The 25,287-nt window shown below is 43.0% G+C and overlaps 1 long non-coding RNA gene across 1 annotated transcript in view; it reads right to left on the bottom strand.

Moving 5' to 3' along the window:
- Positions 1-25,287, bottom strand: part of LOC123001112 (uncharacterized) — a 61,428-nt gene that overhangs the window by 1,395 nt on the left and 34,746 nt on the right. Inside the window, exons 5-7 of the long non-coding RNA XR_006409678.2 lie at positions 3,619-3,786; positions 3,004-3,161; positions 1,330-1,507 (exon numbers count right to left, since the gene is read on the bottom strand). This is a non-coding gene — a long non-coding RNA (uncharacterized LOC123001112). The remainder of the gene's footprint in view (positions 1-1,329; positions 1,508-3,003; positions 3,162-3,618; positions 3,787-25,287) is intronic.

Here is a 25,287-nt window from a genome sequence, read left to right as displayed (position 1 = left end):
TTTTTACCGTACCGGGTATATACGGATGCAGTGTCTTGCCAAGGATTGGCCTGCACAGCAAATTTCCATGTTAAAGATTGATTGATTGATTGATTTTAGAGACAGAGTACACCCAAGCAGAGGAAGGGAGAGGGAAGGGAAAGGATCTCAGCATAGAGCCCTAGGAGGGGCTCAATCTCACAATCCTGAGATCATGACTTGAACCAGAACCAAGAGTAGGTCACACACTCAACTGACTGCATGACCCAGACACCCTGCAAATTTTCATTTTAAAACATGCTGGTGGGGCATCCGGGTGGCACAGTCGGTTGGGCAATTTTGGCTCCAGTTGTGGTCTCGGGGTCATGGGGTCGAACCCCGAATCGGGCTCCCTGCTCAGCACAGAGTCTGCTTGAGATTCTCTCTCCTTCTCCCTCTGCCCCTCCCTCTCATGCTCTCTCTCTCTCTCAAATAAATAAATAAATCTTAAAAAAAAACAACAGAGTAAAACATGTTGGCTAATCATATAAGTTGCTGCGTGTCTGCTGTGACTACTAGTGAAGTCTGAATTTTTCGTGAGTCCCCGTATGAAAAAGTATTCCTCCGGCGTGTGATTGCTTAGCCATTTGTTAATAAGTGAGCTTTTATACAAGATTAAGGCCATTTTTAAAAGAATGTAAACTCCCCAGGGCAGTGAGAAAGAGACTATATCATGTAGAGAAATCCAGCTTTAAAATGTCAATTACGAATAAAAATGTTTGCAAGGTTCTGCCGCCAGTGAGCTCTCAAAACCAAGATTCAACCTTCAGCTTCTTTCCTGAGGTGCACCCCTCCGCAATGGTTTACCCAGAGGTGGTGGCCGACCCTCCGTCTCTGGTCCTTTTCTGTAGTGTAGGGTTTACTTTTGAAGAAGGCCAATGACAAATCTAGGGCCTGACATCTTACCTGTGAGAAACTGAGGCCCCGGGGTCAGGGGGTGCTGCACGTCAGCGAACAGATTAATCGACATGGATTTATTTATTTATTTATTTATTTATTTATTTTTAAGATTTTATTTATTTATTTGACAGAGAGAGAGACAGCCAGTGAGAGAGGGAACACAAGCAGGGAGAGTGGGAGAGGAAGAAGCAGGCTCCTAGCAGAAGAGCCCAATGCGGGGCTCGATTCTGGGACCCTGAGGTCACGCCCTGACCCGAAGGCAGACGCTTAACGACTGAGCCATCCAGGCGCCCCAATCAACACGGATTTATTAAGTGTTTTTAAGCACTCGTTCAAACACGGTTGCTACTCTCAAAGGAAAACAGTAAGCCCAAACAATGGCAGGAAACCATCGTGGAACACAGAACATACTTGGAAATCCAGTGGTGTTTCCTCTCTGCACCCCTGGAGATCAGGAAATGGGGAGCCCATGCAGCATGCAACGAGCAGCAAGTCTTCAGAGAGGAGGCAAACATCGCCCTGCCTTAGAGCCATGACAGCAGAGCAGACGTGAGGAGCTGGTCGTGCCTGGCCACGTGCTCAGCTGCCCCTGTCCGTGGGGAATTCAGCCCAGAGGGCAGGACATGGAGGGCGACAGAGACAGGATTTGGAAATAGATGCGAATCAGAAAACAAAGCGATAACCCTGACAAAGCTCTGAAGTCTATATTATGATTATAATATGTGAGTAGTAGTTCGATGCTATAATATTTGAGTATGGTGTTAAGATCACAATAGCTGAGTATTCGTATTTTTCATAGTATTTGAATATGGCATTATAATTACAATATGTGCATGTGGGTGCTACAGTATAATATTTGAATATGCATTGTAATATGTGAATATTGGTACTATCATAAACTCTTTGAGTATGGTATTGCTATTATAACATTTGAGCATGAGTATCTGAGTATAAGGATATTTAAGGATAGCATTATAATGATAAGATTTGGGCTTCCTCCTAGCTGTCTGACTTCACAGTAACGACTTTGAGCCTGCGTCTTCTTTCGTGGGAGTGTAGGATTTCCTTGCTCACCAGGCTGAAGTTAGAAAAAGTGCATCTTAAGATACGTTTGCAACATTTACTTAATGTGTTACCGTTTGCGAAGCACTTCACTGCCCCCGTCTTGACTGAGCTTTATGGACTCATTTTACAGATTAAAACACTGAGGTTCCAGGAGGTCATATGACTTGCCTAAGGTCATGGGAGCCAGGTTAAACCCACCCGAAGCCTACAAGTCTATGTAAAATGGTATTTTATTTGGTATCTCCTAAGTATGTGCGAAGCATGGTGCCAGCCGTGTTTCTTATGTTACCTCATGCAACCCTCCAGCCTCTCCAGAGGAGAGGTCAGTCCGCTCAGCCCTGGTTTGTGGACCCCAACACCGGGGTTCAGGGAGAGATGATCCGCCAGAGAGTTGATGGCAGAGCAGGAAGAGCTGTCTGACTCCAAAGCCTGTGCTCACTTCCCAACACAAGCAGCCTCCGTGGGAGATGAGAGGTCCTCGTCTTAGATGCATGATGCCTGTCTGTGCCACCCGCTCGGGGAGAGTCAGGAGGCTGCCGGACCCACCTGAGCGAGGCGCTCTCCGGCTCCCTGCAGAAGGAGGGGGCCGGAGACCACAGCGGCCAACAGCGCTCAGCTATAGTTCAATCCCAGCAATGGTTCGGTGCAGAAATGTGTGTCCCCAGCTACACTGCTCATCGATGAGAAAGAAGCCAAACTCCTGCTACTTCTCATTTTGTTTGGGTCAGGCAATAAAGATGAATCATGACCTAAAAAGCCTTTGCCATTTGAGCTAATCAATGACACTAGATGCTTTGCTCAAGGTAACGAATCTACTTCGTTTTCTAAACCTTAACACAACACAACACACACACACACACTGCACGATCATGTATCTGTTTGTTGCTAAATAGATTTAATGCAAGTTTCTGTTTCTTTGCGGTTTGCCCTCTGACTGTGGTGTATTTTGTAGAAGCCTAAAATGTAAAGAAACGATTAACCCACTAAGAAGTTTTCAGGTAAAAATGAAAATGTTCTCACCTTCTTTAAATACAGAAATTTTATTCTTCAGGTTTAGGGTTCTGCTTTTAAAACTGGACGGTTTCTTGAGAATGATTTTGTCTTCTCACACAATTCCATATTAATTTGCATCTCTTCCTTTCTTGGGAGGCCAGCAACATTATGATTGAATTAATCATCTGAATGAAATATAACATGCTTTCTTACTGATTTTTGTTTCATTCCTTAGCACCCAGTACAATTTTAGAAAGGCCACATTTGAGTTAATGATAATTGCAAGTGACTCTGGGTAAACATATAACATTTTAAAAACGCAGAATCTTTTTATAAGGTTTCTTTATTAAAAAATTACCATTAAACTGCTCCTCTCCCAAATCCTAATAGATGCCATTAAAATGTGATTTGTAGTTATAAGAGGAAATAGAAGGTATACTAGATTAATATCGTATTATACCAAATTAATGTGAAATATATTTATATTATCAGGTTTTTGCAAATATTATCATATTTGCAATTTGGTGGCTTTTTAAAATTGTGCTATTTCTCCATGTCTGTTATTACTTGAATCTTATTCAAAAATAAATAGATAGATAGATAAATAAATAAATGTATGTTAAAACCAGAGATAAGGGGCACCTGGGTGGCTCAGTCAGTTAAGCATCTGCCTTCGGCTCAGGTCATGATCCCAGGGTCCTGGGGTTGAGCCCCACATCCAGGTCCCTGCTCCTTGAGGAGCCTGCTTCTCCCTCTCCCTCTGCCTGCTTCTCCCTCTGCTTGTGCTCTGTCAAACAAGTAAATAAAAATCTTAAAAAAAAGAGAGAGAGAGATGATTTTAAAATAAACCAAAACAACAATTTGTTTCTTTAATTGCTTCATTAATAGAGCAAGTTACAAAACACATTTCAATCTTGATCTGTGGATGATTGACATCCGTTGAACGGGCTGCAGAATGAGTCTGCCCTGAGAAAAAGACACTGTGGCACAATTCTAACACAGTTTTCCTGCATTTGCAGCTGCAGGCAGGAAAGGACCACAGAGACTAGGCCTCTGGCCTCTGGAACTGCAAAGGGCGACCCTTTGTAAGTTTGATTTAGTGGTCTCGCAAGTCCATCGAACGAGCACAGGAATTTTCAAATAATTGAAACAGTTGATTTCTTGAGTTTCAGAAACTTTTCCACCATATTTCAACAGTGATCAAATTACACAGAAAATAATAGCCGCATTTGGCAAAGAAGTGTGGTTTTAGAGACACACATTTTTTTTTTCAAATGTATGGTCATTTTTGGCTGGCTGGGCTCAGGTTAGAGTGGGAATCTCAGACTGATGACTAAGGTTCTGAAGGAAAATGTAGAAAGGGGTCTATCTGTGATCCTTTGCTCCCTGGAACCGTACTGACAGCACTGGAGCATAATACCGGTGACAAAAATAAAATCCGGAAATGCTGTGGAAGCCTTTGGGGGACAAATCAGAGCCTGGGGATGGACCATCACTCCTTGCCGGGCTCTGCCCGGCTCTGGCCAAGATTCATTAGGACACAGTGGCTTAGGGCCCCTTCCGCCCACCTGCCAAGGGGTGACTTGTCTTTGCCCACCTTTCCTAGTTTGGCTAGCAAGTTGGGAAGAGAGGGGCTGGAAGTCCGCGGGTGGCAGGTGGACAAGGTTGGCACCAAGGTTCACGCCAGCCTCGGGCTCCGGTGGGAAATGCACTTGTTTGTCTTGAATGCTCGTGGCTTCCTCTTTTCTCTTTCTTGGCACCCTTTCTTCTTCCTAGCTCTTGGTGAAAGATCTGATACCTTCCTGTATTTTAAGTAGTCAGGTTACCTCTTCTATTTAAATCTCTTTTTTTAAAAGATTATTTATTTATTTATTTATTTGAGAGAGAGAGAGTGCGCAGGGGGAGCAGCAGAGGGAGAGGGAGAAGCAGGCTCCCCGTGGATCAGGGAGCCCGATCCCAGGACTTCGGGATCATGACCTGAGCTGAAGGCAGACACTTAGCTGACTGAGCCACCCGGTACGCTTGTCTATTTAAATCTAAAACCCCGGGGAGCCTGGATGGCTCAGTCTGTTAAGCGTCTGCCTTCAGCTCAGGTCATGATCCCAAGGTCCTGGAATTGAGACCCACGTTGGCCTCCCTGCTCCTTGGGGAGCCTGCTTCTCCCTCTCCCTCTGCCTGCCGCTCCCTGTTTGTGGTCTCTCTCTCTGTCAAATAAATAAATACAATCTTAAAAAAAAAATCTAAAACCTCTGTCTCCTAAATAGATGGGAGGGGGGCTAAGACATCGTCACCCACGAAAGCATGACAATGCTGATTGGGAAGTAGAGCCCCCCACACCGGCGACCAGGCCTGCTCCAGTCCCAGATCTCAAAGCCGTGGGGGCCTCCCGGGGTCTCCTGGTTTGGCCTTCAGCTCTCGGCCTTGAGGCAGGCAAGGCGCGCAGGCCTGGTGATGGCCTATGTTTGCCCAGGGGTAGCACTGGGGAAGCATCAGGCCCCAGGCTGCACCTCCTGGTGCAGTGAGCTCCTCCCTGCAGCGAGCTAACCAGTGGTCTCTTCCCCAGACTTGTTGGCCCGTGTGGACAGAACGGAGAGTGGATTAAATGGCCTCTCAGGGCCTCTCAATGCTCCAATTCTGTGGTTTTGACCAGCAAGATCTTAATCATTTGCGTAAAGATCGTGTTCAGATAGAGAAGGCCATCTGGCTTCCTGTCCCCCTGGCGCCGCCCACACTCATCTCTCAGCTAGAAAATGTCTGCCTTTTTTCCTCCCCAGCCCTTACGCCCTTTGTCTCCAAGCGTTATTATTTCAAACTCTTTCTCGAGTCTTTAGCTCCTCCTTCCAGTTACCGTTCCTCCACACACCTTCTATCTCCCCCTCACCCCAGGTCCGCTCTTCGGAGCATTGATAGGAGACCAGCTTAACCAGCCTAAAATGTCATTGCATCCAGCCACTGCTCTGCTACCCCCTTCCCCACTGTGCTGGCCCCCCTCCCCTGCTCACCCGTGCTTCTTACTACCCTCTAAAACTAAACCCCAGTCTGCTTTGTGCAATAGAGTGGGCGAAAAAGAGATTTCGTGGAGCTCGGTACCCATCTGAGCTGCAGGAGTGAGAACAGGTTATCTGCCCACCTTTTCCCCCAGAACTCCAGCCAACCTCGCCTCGGTCCCTGAGCTCACCACGCCGCACTCTGCTCACTCTGCCCAGCCTTCACTGGCATGTTTCTCTCCCTGGTAAATCTTTCCCCTTCCCCACACCTTTTTAAGTGTTACAGTCTTAACTGTGTCTCCATGAAAATCATAGGTTGAAGTCTAACCTCCAGAACCTCCAAGTATACCTGTATTTGGACAGTGTCTTTAAAGAGTAATTAAGTTAAAATAAGATCATTAATGTGGGCTCCAATCTAATATGGCTGGTGTCCTGATAAGAAGAGATTAGGACACAGACACACACAGGGACAACCAGGTGAGGACGCAGGGAGAAGGCGGCCACCTACAAGCCAAGGAGGGAGGCCTCAGAAGAAATCAATTCTGCCGGCACCTTGATCTTGGACATCTAGTCTCCAGAACAGTGAGAAAATAATTTCTGTTAAGCCCCCCGCCTGTGGTACCGTGCAAACTAAACCACCAGATCACCCATTCATTCACTGGGGGGGGGGGGCTTGGTTTGAGTCCTACATTCTCTGACTACCCTTGCCCATCTTGTTCCCCTTTGCTCTGGGTGTCATGATGGAGCCATGTGAGCTGAGCCAGGAGGGAAGGGACCACATGACACAGATGAGCAGCGGTGACAAATTGGCACATAGGTCCAGGTCGGGTCAGACATCATGGGAGCTGAGAGTTCCAAAAATCGGAGGTGGCAGCCGACGATGGGGATGAGCAAGGAGCTGCAGGTGCTGGCCACGACTGACACGGCATCATGACCAGTAGTGCGCTCGCCAACCAGCACTTACTAAATGGCGTGTACGATCTGTCCCTCCGAGGGAGCTGCTAACAATTCTCTAATTATTCCACTTGTCCGGGCACCTCCAAGTTACCACACTCACGACCCAGTACATAGAAGCCTCCAGCTGGGCAAGGGAAAGGAGATTTGCCAAAGAGCTCATCTATTCAGGGCTACAAGTTGAGGACGAGGGCTGAAAAAGAGAAGTTTAGGGGGCACAAGAGGCTAATTTATATCCCAGTGATGGACACTTGGGAATACAGCAGAGAAGAAAAACAATGCCCTCAGCAAGCTTACCGACTAGTGGGGGGTTGGAAGTGCTCCAGGGGCCCCCAAGGACAACACATCTATTCCCACAGAAAAGTAAAGAGAACGCATGGCACATCCCCAGTCCAACTTGCAAAAAGTCTATTTTAAGTTAGAAATGGGTCAAATAAACATACATCCTTTATACAACATAACTCTGCCGTCATAAAAAAAACACACAAACACAAAAACACAAAAACAAAAACAAAACAAAGCCCTGAGGTACCTGGATGATAAGAAATTGACTTCTGAAAAATTAAGAAAGGAATAAGGTATGTAACCATTTGTATAGTATGTCTGTACTATAAGAATGGATACACACACAAATGCCCACATGTGCACTTGTATACTAGAATAATTCTGGGAAGTCACACAATAAACAGGAAGCATTGACTGTCTGAACACAAGGGAAAGGAAAGACTGGGATAAGAAGAGAACTTTCTTTTATTGTATTTTCTTTTTTACTATTTGCACTTTTATCACATGTATTACTTTTTTAATGAAAACAAACTAATTAATAAAAGGCAAATATTCATACTTGGAAGGAATCAAGTCTATTGAACATTTTTCTTTTCTTTCTTTCTTTCTTTCTTTCTTTCTTTCTTTCTTTCTTTCTTCTTTCTTTCTTTATTCCTTTCTCTAAGTAGGCACCACACACAGTGTGGAGCTCAACTCGGGGCTTGAACTCATAACCCTGAGATCAAGACCTGAACTGAGATCAAGAGTTGGATGCGTGGGGCGCCTGGGTGGCACAGCGGTTAAGCGTCTGCCTTTGGCTCAGGGCGTGATCCCGGCGTTATGGGATCGAGCCCCACGTCAGGCTCCTCCGCTATGAGCCTGCTCCTTCCTCTCCCACTCCCCCTGCTTGTGTTCCCTCTCTCGCTGGCTGTCTCTATCTCTGTCAAATAAATAAAAAATAAATCTTTAAAAAAAAAAAGAGTTGGATGCGTAACCAACTGAGCCACCCAGGTGCCCCTGGACTTTTCATCTCATACTATATTCAAACCAAATTCCTGATGGATTAACATTGTTCAATTTTAAAGCACTAAGTACATATTTCAATCACTAATGAAATAATTGATTCAGACAAGAATTCTCAATGGATACTAAAGCCAATGGGTAAAAGATTTTGGGGGAACGGGAGCATTACACAGTCTCAAAGCATCACCCCACACACTGCTTTTTAATTGCAGAAGAAAATGTAAACTGATCTCTGGGTGAGAAAGAATGCATCCAAGCATAAAAGCGAAATAAAACAAACAAACGAAAACCATCTACACTACACACACACACAGAACAGGTCCCTCTGCACACAAATTCAGATTTTCTTTACACAAGAAAATTTCACTGTAAGCCCAATAAAAGGTAAATTGCAAATTTTGAAAAGTAACTACCATGACCAGTACAGCAAGTCAGCATATGCATTATATAAAAACCTAATACAAATTGACTTGTTAAAAAACAGAGCAGAGGCGTCTGGGTGGCTCAGTCAGTTGAGCGCCAGACTCTTTCTTGGTCATGATTTCAGGATCATGAGATCAAGCCCCACATTGGGCTCTGTGCTCAGTGCAGAGTCCGCTTGAGATTCTCTCTTCCTCTCCCTTTACCCCTCCCACTCATGCTCTCTCTCTTTCTAAAATAAATAAATAAACCTTTTTTTAAAAAGGACAATAAGAAATGGACAAAGGAAAAAGATATTTCACAGGGCAGATAGATGACAAAAGGAACAATAAAAAAGGAAGTCTTACCCTATCATCCATCAAAGAAATGCCAAGTGAAATGAGATTGTATGTTTTACTTTCCAAATTAGCCAAAATTTAAAGATTAGGGGCTACTTAAAGTGACAGGCAGGGTCACTGAGGCTGGTGGAAACATAAATCAGCTTAAACACTCTAAAGAGAATCTGGCCAATGTATATCAAGAATTTAAAAATAGTTCATATATGTCAACTCAATAGTTTCGTTTCTATGACACTGGTCTAGAGAAATAAGCCAAATGCAGATGAATTTTTGTTATCTAGGATATTCATCACATCATGCTTATAACAGCAAAAAATTAGAAGGCACTCAAACATCCAGTAATAAGGAAAGAGGTAATTATAATACATTCCTACAAGAAAGTATTTCGCAGCCAATAAAATCAGGATTTTTTTGTGCAATTGTAAGTCTAAAAGCAGCAAACAAAACCATGGAGTATGATCCCCATTTGCGTTAAAAAAATAAGCTTTAAAAATGTGAATGCTTTGGGGTGCCTGGCTGACTCAGTCAGTGGAACATGTGACTCTTGATCTTGGGGTTCTAAGTTTGAGCCCCACGTTGTGTGTACATATTACTTAAAAAAATAAAAATCCTTGGGGGAACCTGGGTGTTTCAGTGGTTAAGCATACAACTCTTGATTTCAGCTCAGGTCATGATCTCAGGGTCGTGAGATGGAGCCCTTGTCAGGCTCCAGGCTGGGCGTGGAGCCTACTTAAGATTCTCTCTCTCTCTTTCCAAATTCTGCCCCTCCCCCTGCTCATGTCCTCTCTCTTTCTAAAAAAAAAATTAAAATCTCTAAAAACAAATGTGAAAGGTTAGCAATGATTATCTCCATGTAGATTACACAGGATTTTTATGTTATTTATTTTATTTCTTTGATTGTTTCAAACTTTCCATATTCATTTTGTAATAGGAGAAAGGTTTACATAAAAATGGTAACAACATTAAAACTAATATTTATTGGTAATTTCCTATGTGCCTGTCCCTATGGCAAGCACGTTATCTGTGTTACCTCCTTTATGATTAATCCTGTGTCATAGGGATTTTTATTACTTCTACTTTGTAGATAAAGAAACCGAGGTCAGAAATCAAATGAGTTCACAGGTTTGAAGAATTTCTATTGATGAAGGGAAATGCTTCTGATAATTAAAAATTATGACGATTTTTTTTGAATGCACAGAGAAAAATATTGACACTAAAATGTTAGCAGTGATTATCCTGGGAGATGGAATTTGGGGAGATTACAATATTTTTCTTTGTGTTTATATTTTTGATAATAACCACAGATTACCCTAATGATAGAGGGAAATGATAAAATGTTGTGATATTAATAGTTAACTTGGAAAACTAACCACCATGTAAAATGTTAATTAGAAAATGTACTTTGAGTTGCAAAAAATTTGAAAATACAGCCCCTTCATACAAAGGGGCCCGACTGGATTATTTCTGATGACCCAATACATTTACAGTAAAATAATAATACTTCTTTAGTACATACCAAGTAATTCTTTGTACCTACCAAAGTGTTAGCACAATTTTTTGAATGTGGACTTATTTCTGTAATACCTATTGATATAAGTGGCAATACTAAAAGAAATGTGCTAGAAAAAAATTTTTGATTAGGAGGCACAGTGACATGAGAAGGTAAGCATCTTGTAGGGTACACTGACCCCTAGCTATTCTAAGCTCTAACACAGCCCTGCTTCTCATTCGGATTCTTTCTAACACAATCCGGGAAAGAAAGTCCGTGAATGTGGTACATCAAAGAGAAGGAAATTAAGCTCCAATCTCAGATCCAAAGTTAGGTCCATAGATACTTGCTCAGAAAAGCACCTGCTTCCCATTGTGTGTTCATCGGGATGTTCGCTGTGATGGAGCATGTCCTCTCTTCTCTTCCCCCACTCACTGTCTTCCCTTCCCTACTTCTTACTTAGTCACCACCACAGGGACCATGCAGCACTCCTTCCTAGGTGCATGGAACCTGTACCACTTCATCTCCTGGAGTCAGGAACGCTACTGGGAGCCCTCGGGCACCCCCTAGGGGAGTCGGCTAGCTTGTCCGAGAACCTGGAAATCTGGTTTGGTTTGCAGAGAAACATTGCCATCTAGTGCAAGAAAAAACAGCGTTCCCATTTCTTTTCTTGAGCTATGGGTGTGACTGTGGATTGAATGTTTATAGTGCAATCTCACTTTTTTTTTTTTAGATTTATTTATTTGAGAGAGGGAGGGAGGGAGGGAAAGAGAGAGAGAAAGCAGGGGTGGGCAGAGGGAGAGGGAGAGAGAAATTCCAAGCTGACTCTGCACTGAGCTTGGAGCCTGAAGCAGACCTGAGCCAAAACCAGACGTCAGAGGCTTAACCAACTGCGGCACCTAGGTGCCCCATGTCATCTCACTTTTAAGCTGAATCACATGTAAGCTTTCCTAGAAAAAGTCGAAATGACACCCTGATCCATGGTCTGGAGAATGGATGTTGTGTCAGCAGGCACGAAAATGACATTCATCTCCTTGGCTGTCTCCATCAGGTGCATTGTCAATAAGCAAGTGATATTTTGAAAGGAATCTTTTCTTCCTGACCGGTAGGTCTGAACAGTGGGCTTAGAATGGTCAGTAAACCGTGTTCTAGACAGATGAGCTGTCATCCAGGCTTTGTTGTCCCTTTCGTAGAGCACAGAGAGAGTATATACAGCATAATCCTTAAGGGCTCTAGGATTTTCAGAATGTAAATGAGCATTGACTTCAACGTAAAGTCACTAGCTGCATCGGCCCCTAAAAAAAGAGGCAGCCTGTCATTTGCAGCTTGGAAGCCAGGCATTGATGTCTCTCCAGCTATGAAAGTCCTAAATTGAGTCTTCTTCCAATGTTAAGACTGTTTTGTTTACGTTGGCAATCTGTTTAGTGTAGCCCCCTTCGTGAATGATCTTAGCCAGACCTTCTGGAGAACTTGCTGCAGCTTCTCCACCAGCACTTGCTGCTTTACCTGCACTTTGACAGTACGGAGACAACTTCCTTCCTTAAACCTCATGAACCAACCTCTGCTAGCTTCAGACTTTCCTTCTGCTGCTTCCTCACCTCCCTCGCCCTTCACAGAATTGAAGAGAGTCAGAGCCTTGTTCTGGATCAGGCTTTGGTTGAAGGGAACGTTGTGGCTGGCTCTATCTTCTATCCAGACCATTCAACTTTCTCCTTATCAGCAATAGGACTGTTTTGCTTTTTTATCATTTGCGTCTTCACTAAAGTAGCACTCAATTTCCTTCAAGGACTTTTCCTTTGTATTTGCCACTTGGCTAACTGGCACCAAAGGCCTAACTTTCCGTCTGTCTTGGCTTTTGAAATGCCTTCCTCACTAACTTTAATCATTCTAGCTTTTGATTTGAAGTGAGAGATGTGTGACTCTTCCTTTTGCTTGAATACCTAGAGGCCATGGTAGAGTTATTAACTGGCCTAATTTCAACAACATCGTTTCTCAGTGAATAGGCCCAAGGAAAGGGAGGAGGACAGGAAAGCGCTGGTAGGTGGAGCAGTCAGAACACACAACAGTTATACAACTCAGTTCGCTGGTCTTGAATGAGTACAGGTTGTGACACCTCAAAACAATGACAACGGTAACACCAAAGGTTACTGATCAAAGATCACCATAACAGATATAACAGTAAGGAAAAAATTTGAAATACTGAGAGTTACCAAAATGCGACACAGAGATACGAAGTGAGCAAACGCTCCTGGAAAAATGGTGCCAATAGACTCACTAAACACAGGGTTGCCACAGTCAATTTGTAAAAAATGCAATTATCTGCAAAGCACAATAAAGCAAAGCACACTGAAACGAGGTATGCCTGTAAAAATGGGTACCTAGACAAAGAAGAACAGAGCTAGAGACCTCACCCTCCCTGATTTCAAACTATATTACAAAGCTATGGTAATCAAAACAAAATGAAAAGGCCAGCTACTCGGTGGGAGAAAATATTTGCAAATTATGTATCTGATAAGTTAATCTCCAAAATATATAAAGAACTCATACAACTCGGTAGCTAAAAACCAAACAATCCAATTTTTTAATGGGCAGAAGCTCTAAGTAGATATTTTTCCAAAGAAGACACACAGAAGGCCAACAGATATATGAAAATGTGCTCAACATCACTAATCATCAGTGGAATGCAAATCAAAATCACAATGAGATATCACCTCACACCTGTCAGAATGACTATTATCAAAGAGCCAAGAAATAACAAATCTTGGCGAAGTTGTGGGGAAAAGGGAACCATTGTGCATTGTTGCTGGGAATGTAAATTGGTGCAGCCACTAAGGAAATAGAACGGAAGTTCCTCAAAAAATTAAAAATAGAACTACCTTACGATCCAGTAATTCCACTTCTTAGGGATTTATCCAAAGAAAATGAAAACACAGCATGAGAAGATATCTGCACCCCCGTATTCATTTCAGCATTATTCACAATAGCCAAGATACGGAAACAACCTAAGTGTCCACTGATGGATGAATGGATAGAGAGGTCATGATATGTACGTCCAATGGAACACCATTCAGCCAGAGAAAAGAATAAAATCTTGCTACTTGCAATGACATGGATGGACCTTGAAGACATTATGCTAAGTGAAATAAATCAGACAGAGAAAGACAAATATCATATGATCTCCCACTTAAATGTGAGATCTTAAAAAGCAAAAACAGAACTGAGCTCATAGATAGAACAAATTGGTAGTTGACTGAGGTGGGGAGTGCAGATGGGTGAAAGTGGTAAGGGGGATCAAAAGGTACAAACTTCAAGTTATAAAATAAATAAGTCACAGGGATGTAATGCACACCATGTGACTATAGTTCATAATACTGTTTTGCACATTTTAAAGTTTGTAAGAGTAAATCTTAAAAATTCTCATCATAAGAAAAAAAATTTTGTATGGTCACGGATATTAACTACACTTATTGTGGAGATCATTTTGCAATATATACAAGTATTGAATCATTATGTTGTGCACCTGAAACTAATATAACATTATATGTCTATTATACATCAATTTAAAAAAACGGATATTTATATTATATCACACTGAAAATTAATGATAGATATATTAAAAACTCAAATGTGGAAAGCAAAACTTCACCAGCGGCGAAGAACCTGGACAAGTCACTTGCTGTTCTCTAGTTTCCACATCTGAAAAATCAGAATAATAATAGAAGAATTTGATGAAATCTCTTTCGGAACTCTCCCCCATTTTGTTTGTGGGTTTCTTTACCAGCAAAGAAGGAATCCAAATCAATCCAGTGGACAAGATGGAGAACTTTTCCACATTTGATTATAATCCCATGTGTCGCAACTCCTCCCCTGAAAGTTAAAAAAGTCAAAAACTGATCTAATGCGGAGTGTTCCACCATGCACATCAGCCACCAGGACTGATCCTGAGTTCAAAAGACAGCAGCAGCAAAGGGGGCTGTAACCTTAGCAGTCACCATCTTGCCAAATATAGCCAATAGAATTTAAGTCATATGAAGTTCAGTTCAAAATAAATATGTTTCTAATCTAAGTGTGTTTTCATAGATCCTCACTGATGCTGACATTCTTGGCTTGGGAGGCCACTTGGAGTTTTCTCTCTAAAGAAGGCAAGTCCTGAATAGGATTGAGGAGGCGGGTGGCCATAGAATTCTGTGAACCAAGCTGCCACAGAGATTTAACTATTTTTGGCAATCCTCTCTAAAAGAGAAAGTAGAGAATAGGAGTAGGAAGTTTAGATCATCTGTGTACAAACACAGCATTTTTTAAAAGAGTAATAACAGAACCTACCTCAAAGGGTTGGAAGGATTAATGTGTAATATGCATAAAGTGTTTAAAAACACCTGGCACTTATTAAGTGCTTTATAGGTTTTTGTTGTTGTTATTGGTTGCTGTTGTTGAAGTAGCTACACCTGGTTACCAGAGACAAGTGCTCTCAATTTGGCAAATCTATGCCTAACAAAGTCCAGAAATTTTGGTAACTAAAGGGAAGGACAAAGCTATTCAATCTTGGAGGGTAACAAAGAAGAAAAAAATAACAGAAAAACATAACAAGGAAAGGACAAGAGTTCATGATCTACTCATCAAAAAACAAACAAATGTAAATGAGTTGAATTGCTTTATCAACCATTTCATTTAATCATTTGTTCTGTGTATGTCCCCCCCACCCATCACCAAACTGCCTCCACCAAACGTAAGCTGCCTGGGTTGTGTTTTGCCTTCTTTCCCTCTGCTACGCTTCCACATTCTGAAATGCGCGTGCATCATGGGTGACCAATAAAAATCAGTTGATCAAGAGACAGAATCTGCAACCTTGAAGCTGCAAATATGGCCCAGATGATGTGTTCTTTCTCTATTTGGAGGCATATTTTCTGGTAAAATGCCACAGAAATCAGAAACAGTGAAACAAAGATTCCTCAAAGGTCCATCAGACTTTGCAGTAAGACTTTCTTTTATGCTCATCTTTTACAAGTATTTATGACTTCTTAGATTTTAAGAAGTAGTTCTTTAATTCCATAGTACTTTAACATCATTTACATTTTCCGAGCATTGACAAACTGCAATGCACAGGATTACCGTTCCCTTGCTAAAACCAGTAACATTATGTAGATACAACATTTTACGTTTTTGATACAGTAAGGGTGTGGTTTTCTGTGCCAACTTTACTATTATATCACCCTTTTCATTCTAACTGTATCAGCCAGTTGAAGACATTGGGAGCATTGCCTGCTTTCGCAAGGTGGTATTTAAAATACCGAAGAATGGATTTTTTAAAAAATCCTGTGACTCCTGACCCTAAATTTCATTTCTGACTGTCCAACCAGCAACCCTGCCTTGTCATCTAAAATTAGTAGGATTCCAGGAGTTTGTAAAACCATTCTTTTGGACAAGTCACCCAAGTGGGAGTTTAATTTTCTTTTTAAATTTTTTTTATACAAGTGGGAGTTTAATGACCTGCAATGTTCTGGGTTTGCTATTTCCTCCCCGATAAACTTTAAGGATTTGTAACAGGCAACCAAATCACAGATTGGAAAGCTACAAGTTAGGGCAATCAGTCAGAATTAGGACAAGGTTGAAGAAGGAGTGCAGATAGGCTTTCTTGCCACTCTCTTGACTAGTTGGGCTTGCCTCCTACCAAGATGAGAAGTTGGGTCTTGTTTCTGCTTTCCCCGTATCAATGTCTGGTTTATAAATGAATTAATCTCTTATGGCTTCATGGATAGTGCCTCTAACAGACATTAATTTTTTTGTCAATAGTTTGAAACTTCCAGTAGTAATAGGAGAAAGAAGTGTGAGCCACCCTCTAAAATAACAAGCAGAGTCTTTCAAGTCAAGGTAAGTGTTAGTCAAGTACCTGGACTGCTGGGTTTAAGGTCTCAGTTTATGAGAATCAAGTGTCACCAGTAGGTGGAGTACTTGGCCAGAAATTCAGGGTGGGGAGGGGCGGCGGTGGCGTAGGTGGGGGGAGGGGGAGGTTGGAGACGGAGAAGGTTGCCAGCTTAGCTATTAAGTGGTCCAAGCAGGTCACGGGATGCTCATGGTCCAGATAGTTTAGCAGATATCAGGAAAGTGGGTATTCAACCAGATGAGACACAAAACTAACTGGAAATGTGGGACATAGTGAAGGATGCCCCACTAAGCTGGGGCAGCCCTCCACAGGGAGTTCCATAGGCACCCTCTCTTAGGCAATGGAGCTCCCATCTTTATCGCACACCCTCAGAGCCTTCTGGGCCAGGGCCCTCTCCATCTGGCTGGCTGACACCCCAGAACACACCATGGTGTGGAACTCTGGATTCCAGCCACCTGCCCTGCAGCGGGTAGCCAGCAGAGGCCCAGCTCAACTGAACACACAGGTTTGGTGGGGATTCAGGAAGTGGAGATCAGTGAGTCCTCTAATCACTGGTTCTCCATCTGGTACATAAACCTATGCATTCTGTTACACTGGTTGTTCATTTTTTAATTTTTTTAAAGATTATTTATTTATTTATTTATTTGAGAGAGAGAGACAGCCAGTCAGTGAAAGAGGGAGCACAAGCAGGGGGAGTGGGAGAGGAAGAAGCAGGCTCCCAGTGGAGGAGCCCGATGCGGGGCTCGATTCCAGAACTCTGGGATCACGCCCTGAGCCGAAGGCAGACGCTTAATAACTGAGCCACCCAGGCACCCCAACATTGGTTGTTTAAATACCTGGGTCAGTTTGTCTCCCAAATATCCTAAGAGGCCCCTCCCTCTTGGACATGTGTTTTGCCAGCTGGGCTCTTTGCACAAAAGTTAACAAGCTGTGCATTTCCTTCTCTCTTCTTCCTGCTGCCACACGTTAGTTGTACCCCACCCCACCAGCTTTATATACCAGTCCCCTAAGACTTTGGGTAGCATGAGCTCGTTCTTCACAACATGATCAGGTCCAAGTTCACTGAAAAAAAAATTGAGTTTCTGGTGCCTCAGTGTTAGATTAGATCCTGAATGATGATGACCTTCTAAATGGCCAGTTACCCACTTCTGTGGCATCTCTAAATTATGTCTCTATAGCCACAGCATAAAAGATGCCATTCCATTTTTATATTCCAATTCTGAGTCTGCTTCCAGTAAGAGGAGGTGATACTGGTTTGGATGAATGAGCCTCTACAGTTGGCCCTGACAAAGACTGGACAATTGTGCTTGGAGGCTGCTTATCGTCTATTTGTGAATATGCTCTTCCCTAGTTATATTGCTTAGAAGAAATTAATTTCCAAGATAAGCTGGAACATGAATATACCCAGAATTTTAAAACATGACAAGTAGGCTTTAAGAGAATGAAGGTTGACAAAATAATTTTTGTGGATGAATCATTGAAAGGAAAGTCTCAAGTCTTCTCAAATTTGCCCAGTGGCTCACAAAATTTTTGATGCAAAGTGTAATGGCAAAGATCGTGACCCTACTATGTTTGCTAGGCAAGGTCAAGGTATGGCAGAAGCACCTTCCCTTGTTGCTACAGTTCTGAATAAACCAACCATGCAGCTCCTCAGGGGTCCATTTAGAATCATGGAGCTCTTAATACAGGTTCTGGCTTGGAGGGAAAGAATCTTGGCTTACCTAATGGAAACAACAAAGTAGCCACATCAATGCAACAGGTCAGTGTATTGAAACCACTGACAAGTTGGAAAAGCAAAGGAGTTCTACTTGAAAAACTAATGAATGTTGAATTGATTTGCCAGGAGAATGAGGAAGAAGATTGCCCTGTATTGGGAGTATGGCATCTCGCTTCAGGAGGAGCTAAGATGGTAGCATAGTAGGGAGACCCTAGACTCGTCTCATCCCTCGAACACAACTGGATAGCTATCAAATCTCTCAAGCCCCCAAAAATCAACCTGCAGACTGACAGAACAAACTTCACAACTAAAGGGAAGGAGTATAGCATCTCTGTACCACAGATGAAGCTTTGTGATTCCTAATGGAGGGGACCCATGGGAAGAACCCACATGATATAAACAGCCCAGGCCAGCAAAGTGGTAACAACTGAATTCTTCACTCCAAATCCTGTGCTTAATTGCCAAATGCTCTGTGTTATTCTTAGAAGACATGCTGGTTTGTTTCCATCAGCAAAATGCACACTTAAAGTGCCCTTTGCAGAAATTTCATTTCTTCTCCAACAAGTTTGAGTTGGGATCATTATTCCTTACCTACAGTATTAACATCTAATGGGTTCCCTTGGAAATGAGGAGGCTCATCTTGGGAACTCACCAGGGGGTTGCTGGTACACTGGTTTCGGGACAAGGCGTGTTACGGAGGACACTGAGGTAAAGACTCCATAAGGAAATGTAAAGACTTGATTCACTGAATTGAAGTAAGCTTCTGTGAAATACGATTACAGAACATTTTAATGAGGGTTACCATCAGTGATAAGGGGGAAAAAAGGAAAGAAAGAAATCCAGACAGAATTTTTACTTTATTTGATCTCCCTGCCCTGTGTGAATAGTGTATACTCATAGCTCATTCAAGAAAGGATTTAGGATAAGATTCGTATTTTTGGAATGTAGAAGGTTGATACTTTCCTTGCTGACTTCAATTCTTTTTTTAACAGTTTTATTGATATAACTCATATACTTTCAAGAAACCCATTTAAAGTGAGAAATTCAATGTTTTTAGTACATCCATGGGGCTGTACAACCAGCCCCACTATCAATTTTAGAACTTTTTTATCACTCCCAAAAGGAACCCACATCCATAGCAATCACCCCGAATTTCACTCAAGCCCCAGCCCTATGCAATCACTAATCTACTTTCCATCTGAATGGATTTGCCTGTTCTGGATAGTTCATATCAAGGGAATCATACCATATGCAGTACTTTCAGACTGACTTCTTCCCCTGACATGTTTTCAACGTTTATCCATGTTGCAGCTTGTATTGGTACCTCATTCCTTTTTATTGCCAAATAATATTCTGCTGCATGAATATGCCACATTTCACTTCTCCATTCATCTACTGATGGCCATAGGTTGTCTTTCCTTCTTGCGTCTTATGAATAATGCTGCTATGAACACTCGTGTACAAGATTTCGTGTGAACACGTTTTCATTTCTCTCAGACATATATCTAGCAGTGGATTTGCTATGTCATAGGTCAGCTCTGCATTTAACATTTCAAGGAACTGCCAGACTCTTTTCCAAAGTGGCTGCATCATCAATACTTATCTCAAAAGTTTCTCAGTGTTCAGAGATTTAATCACTATTCAAGTAATTGTCCTATTTTTCTATGGCTTAATTTTTTAAATCCATTAATCCCATACGGACTTCACCCAGTTCATAGTGACAACTGAATTTGGATTTTCCTCTAAATTCTCAGCCAGGAGGGGCGCCTGGGTGGCGCAGTCGTTAAGCGTCTGCCTTCGGCTCAGGGCGTGATCCCAGAGTCCTGGGATCGAGCCCCATATCGGGCTCCTCCGCTGGGAGCCTGCTTCTTCCTCTCCCACTCCCCCTGCTTGTGTTCCCTCTCTCGCTGCCTGTCTCTGTCAAATAAATAAATAAAAATCTTAAAAAAAAAAAACCCAAAAAACAAACAAAAAACCCCACAATGGTTTAGTGAACCCTTGCCATGTGGCAAGCTCTCTTTAAAAAAAAAAAAAAAAAAAAATTCTCAGCCAGGAATTCCAGAATCATTGCTATGTAATCTTTAATTTCCTCATGGATACTTACTGTCTTCTTTTATATGTCACATTTTTATATTTAATAAGCTATAATTCTGCATTGTTTATGATGTCCCATTGATCTATCTGTATATGTCCAAGTTAGTACCACACCATTTTTAGAACTCTAAATTTGTTTTAATAACTCATAAGGCTAATCTCTCCTTATCGCTTTTCATTTTTGGAATATTTTTTATTATCTCAGTTGAATCTTCAGAATACTTGCACTGACTCTTTTGAAAAAAATACATTGGGGATTTTTATCATTGTTGCATTATCTTTATAAATTAATTTGACATGAGTTATTATTTTTAGAATATTTCATTCTTTTACCTTGAAATATGCTATTTCTGCAGAAGAAATTTCAAGACTTGCAGGACTTGGTGACTTGTTTGTTGTATGGACCAGACGAGATCGGGCGCGTTCAGGGTGGTATGGCCGTTGTTGTATGGACCAAAGGGGAGGGAGAATCAAAAATGCTTCTGGGGTTTGGGGTCTGAGGGACTAAGAAGGGATTAGTATGAGACAACAGAGTACTGCTAAAGACTATAAAAAAGAAGAGGAAAGATTTTTTTTTTCAGTGCTGCTTTGGAGGACAGAAAAACAGTCAACGTCTCAAATTTACCAGGAGACAGATTTAGCCATATATCACAAACCACCTTACACAAAAGAGCTCTCCAGAAATGGAAAAAGCTGCTGTGTAAAGAAAGGTAAGACCTTCATTTCTGGAGGCATTCTGGCTGAGGATGGATCGCCAAGTATTAAGAAAATGGCCCTCCTGTGCTGAGTTGAGTTATACTGTGTTGAGTTTGTTCTCCAAGTGGGGGTAACCTTAGGATAATTGAAACAAGGGATTGGAACTCATAAAGAAATGTAAAAGAAGATCAGAAACAAGGAATGAGCTTTAGGTACTGCTGAAAGGAAAGAGAAAGAAGAGCCATAGGGAGAGAAAGAGAGGGTGTAATTAATAAGTAAACACAAGAGAAAAATCGCAGAATCACGGATGACGACAGAGCACCAAGGAAGGGTTGGCCAATAGACAAGAACCATGCAGAGTTTAAGTAGATTAAGGCCTAGAAAGGTACTTTATAAAACCATTTAAGGGTCTCAAGACCTCGCTTTGGTGTTTCAGGTATTCTATTTTATGGAGACAATTATATACAAGACAGATCCTCAAAACAGTGGGTTTTTTGAGACTCTCAGGATACATCCCTTAAAACTATCAAGATTTTACTTACTGGAGGAGGTGAGGATATCATTATAGAAGAAACCCTCTCAGGAAAGGGCAATGGCTGGTCTTTAGCTCAGAGGAGGAAGAATATTTTAGGATCTGGAAAGAAGAACAAAGGATGCCTCTTAGCCTGATTTCCCCAGAGAGAAGAACATGAGAAAAATACGTATCTGCAAATATTTTGCTGGGGAATGAGGATCCCAAGAAGCAGCAGTGAAGGAGAGTGAAGCACTGGGAAGTTCTCTTACTGCATTGCTTGACCCCACAAGGCACCTGAGAGGCCACGGGACACACGTCTCACACCACACTGTGAGAAAGCAGGCAGGGTGTTCTATCGGCTTGCGTCCTCCCTTGGTCAGAGAATACTCTATGAGCCGTTCACTCCCCAGCACTTCCAGGTTGCGTGTATGAGGATGCCAAAGGTTGTCTGCCTTGTCCCAAGCCATAATGTAAGCAGAGAAGCCTTAGCCTAGAAGGCAAGAGGTGCTTTGCAGGTCGCCTTCATGTGCAGCTGGTTGGACACATGACAGCACTGCTTACTATCGTGGTGACCGGAGCAGAAAACAAGTATGGCTGAAAGAACGTAAAGTGGTCCATAACAGGTGCCTGCTCCAAGACGTTTGCAGTTGAAGAAGACGTGTGTTTCTGTGAGCAGGGTGATGAGAAAATGCAGACCAGGTGCCTGTCTCCTCTCAAGAAAATAAGATGCAAGGACCCCTTACAAGAACGAGGGTGCTGAGGTCGGAATGGGTATTCGGTATAAGTAGAGGAGAGTCATCAAAGAAAGCCATTGGGCAAGAGCAGAGGGGAAGGAATGGCCAAATCGTGGCAGGGGTCCATTCGAAGTGAGCATTATGAACTTCTGGCTCTTTGCATTTTCTCCACAAGTGCTTGCACCCTACGAGCAGGAGCTGAGAAGGCAGACTGTGGGGGCAATCCAGGGCTGGGCTGGTATGGCGCATACGGCAAGGGCTGGGTGGGGAGTCATCAGCGTAGTGGGGAGAGCAGTACGGAAGCAGTTGATCCCAGAGTCAAGAGTTGGTGGAACAGATGAAGTGAAGCCCAGGCACTGCCCACACAGACATTTCCAGGCGGGTGAAGCAGAGCAGGAGGGGGAGAGAAAGAACACAAAGGAAACAGTGGCAACTTGAAGGTGGAACAGAGTCACATGCTGATGATAAGGGCTGGAGCACAATCAGAGCTACCAGCTGAGGACAAGAGCCTTGGTATTCTGCAGTGAACTGAGGAATGTTCGGGTCGTCTCAGAAGGAGCTGGTATGGAAAGAGAAGACCCGAGATGCATCTTGAAGTTGTCCAGGATGATGTAAATGCTAATAGAAGATACTGGTAATGATTTGGAGGCGGTTTGCAAGTGGTAATAGAGACTTCAGAAGATGATACTGGGAGAAAGGCTGTTGGAAAGAGTGGAGTTTGAGGCTTTGCTTTAAAAGAGTTTAGGGAACCAACATGTTAATTAACAATCTAAGCAGTTGCTAAAGTTTGAAGACAAAACAAGATCTGCCTCAATGCAGACTTATAACTGGCATTATTTCTGCAGGATAAGTTGGAAAGGTGTGTAGAATTTCATTCTTAATGCAGTGAATATTATTTGAATGTGCTATTTGGAGCCTGCATTGCTCTTGTGGGAAAGAAAGAAAGAAAGAAAGAAAGAAAGAAAGAAAGAAAGAAAGAAAGAAAGGAAGGAAGGAAGGAAGGAAGGAAGGAAGGAAGGAAGGAAGGAAGGAAGGAAGGAAGAAAGAAAGAAAGAAAGGAAGGAAGAAAGAAAGGGAGGGAGGAAGGAGGGAAGGAAGGAAGGGTGGAAAAGAGGGAGAGAGAGAAAGGAAAGAAAGAAGGAAGGAAGGATGGGAGGGAGGGAAGAAAGAAAGGGAGAAAGAGAGGGAGGGAGGAAGAGAGAGAAAGAGGAAGAGAGGAAGAAGGGAAGGAAAGAAGGAAGCAAGGAAGGAAGGGAGGGAGGGAAGGTGGGGGAGGACAGGACAAAATTAGCCAAGGGCAAAACTAGAATTCAAGCCCACAGTGAACAAACACTTGTCCGTGACCCTTGACTCCATGGCTGGACAAAGCAGGGAGCCTAAGGTGGGGTTTGGTTAGTCTTCCCAACACTCATTTTTGCTAATTCCCCTTAAATGGTGTGACCCAGGTAACACCATGAGCAAATGTTTTAGAAGTGAAGGTTTTAGAAAGACAGATATAAACCCTGTGGTAAATGTTTAACATGATCCACACACAGACCCAATCATATTCATCAGCAGCTGTTTGTTTGACCTTCAGGTTTCCAGGGAGGAACCCACCTCCCCGCACTCTGTGTCTTTGTCCCGGTGTCCCCCACTCAACAAGAGATCCTGGAAGGCATTGGTGTCCTCACAAAGAGTGATACTGACCACAGTCACCATTACCCATGGCTCCTTTGTGCACAGCTGATGCTCAATGCTTCATGTAGTTTCTCTTAGTCATAAAATACCCGTGAGCAGGTGATGGCATCTTTCTCCTACAGACGGGGCAGTTCAGAGCTGCCGTGGGGATTCAGCAATGTCCTCAAGGCACCAGGCTGCTCCACGTTCCTGTGATCTCTGTGCTCATGCAGGAAGAAGCAGCAGGGGAGGCAGTATCAGCAAACCGCCCCTCACCTGGTATTGGCCAGAACTTGTCCCTGGTGTGTCGTTCAGAGTTCAGGTTGGCTACAGACGCCAGAGGCCACTCTGGCAAGGAGTTTCTGAAGACATACAGACAGTTCTTGAGTCATGGGGAGGGCTGAACAGACTCTAGGCTGAACTCAGAAAGTCCCCCAGGGAACTGGGCGATGGAGAGAGCTGCTGCCTCTTCCACAGTCAGGAAGTTGCTGAAGTAAGAGGCCACCTTCTCCAACTGGAAGCCAGGCCCACAGACCTCAGCTCCAAGCCATGACACATCTACCAGGACCAGAGAGCAAGTCACTCAGAAAGCCGCCCCCACAGCTCTAGCTCTGAGATGAGGCCAGTTCTGCTAAGGCCAGTGCCAGCAAGAGAGAAGCCCAGAACTCTCTTCTCATTCCCCACCAAACTCAATTCCTAAGCAAAGTCCCACGGTCCTCTTCCCCATGTGACTTAGTTCCAGATCAAGGAGAAGTGATCAGTCGAACTCAAATCCTGTCTGGAGCCATAGCTGCCATGGTAGTTGAAGACTCTGGAAGTTGAGTATTTTAGCAGAGGCAGGCAAGAGAGAAAGGCACTGGAATAGAAAGTTCAGTGTGTGTAACTCCTGTATGAGCCACAGTTGCTCTGGAAAGCTGGGACAGCTGGTGTATGCTTGGTCGGCTTTACTTCCTCCATCCTCAGGGTCCTGTCCACATATATCATCTCACTGAATCCCTACTTCAACCTTTCAATAAAGTATCGCTATCCCATTTATAGGTTAGGAAACCGAGGCACATGAATTTTGAACAATAACATTCAAGAAGGTAGTGGAATCAAGATTTGAACCAAAGTCCATGTTCTGCTATTCTTATATGGTAGAATGTATATGTTTGCTTTGCTAAACCTAAATGCTGGGAATAGTGGACTCTCTGCATTCGCAATTCCCTTGCTTCTGACTATGAGTCACTGGCTTTCAAAGAGCTGAATAGGCTTCGTACTCTCCCATCTCCAAACCTTTGCTCTAGCAACATTCTTAGTTGCTTGAGTTGCTTGGTCCCGTGGACCATCTAAGACACCGGATGACCTGGGTGTCAGGACTGAATGGGGTGAGAAAGGAGGAAGGCTTCATCCATCAGCTCACATCCTCCGTTGGCCAAAGACTCCGTCCATGAGGGATTATTGCCCTTTTCCCTTTTATCTGACCACTCAAATCCTAGCCATCCTTGAAGGCCCAGATCAAATGCTACCCTCTACAAAGACATCTCCCATCTCTCTGCCAACAT

This window comes from Ursus arctos, unplaced genomic scaffold (genome assembly GCF_023065955.2).
Source record: "Ursus arctos isolate Adak ecotype North America unplaced genomic scaffold, UrsArc2.0 scaffold_4, whole genome shotgun sequence".
Lineage (NCBI taxonomy): Eukaryota > Metazoa > Chordata > Mammalia > Carnivora > Ursidae > Ursus > Ursus arctos.
This window is presented reverse-complemented; position numbering and strand designations above follow the sequence as displayed.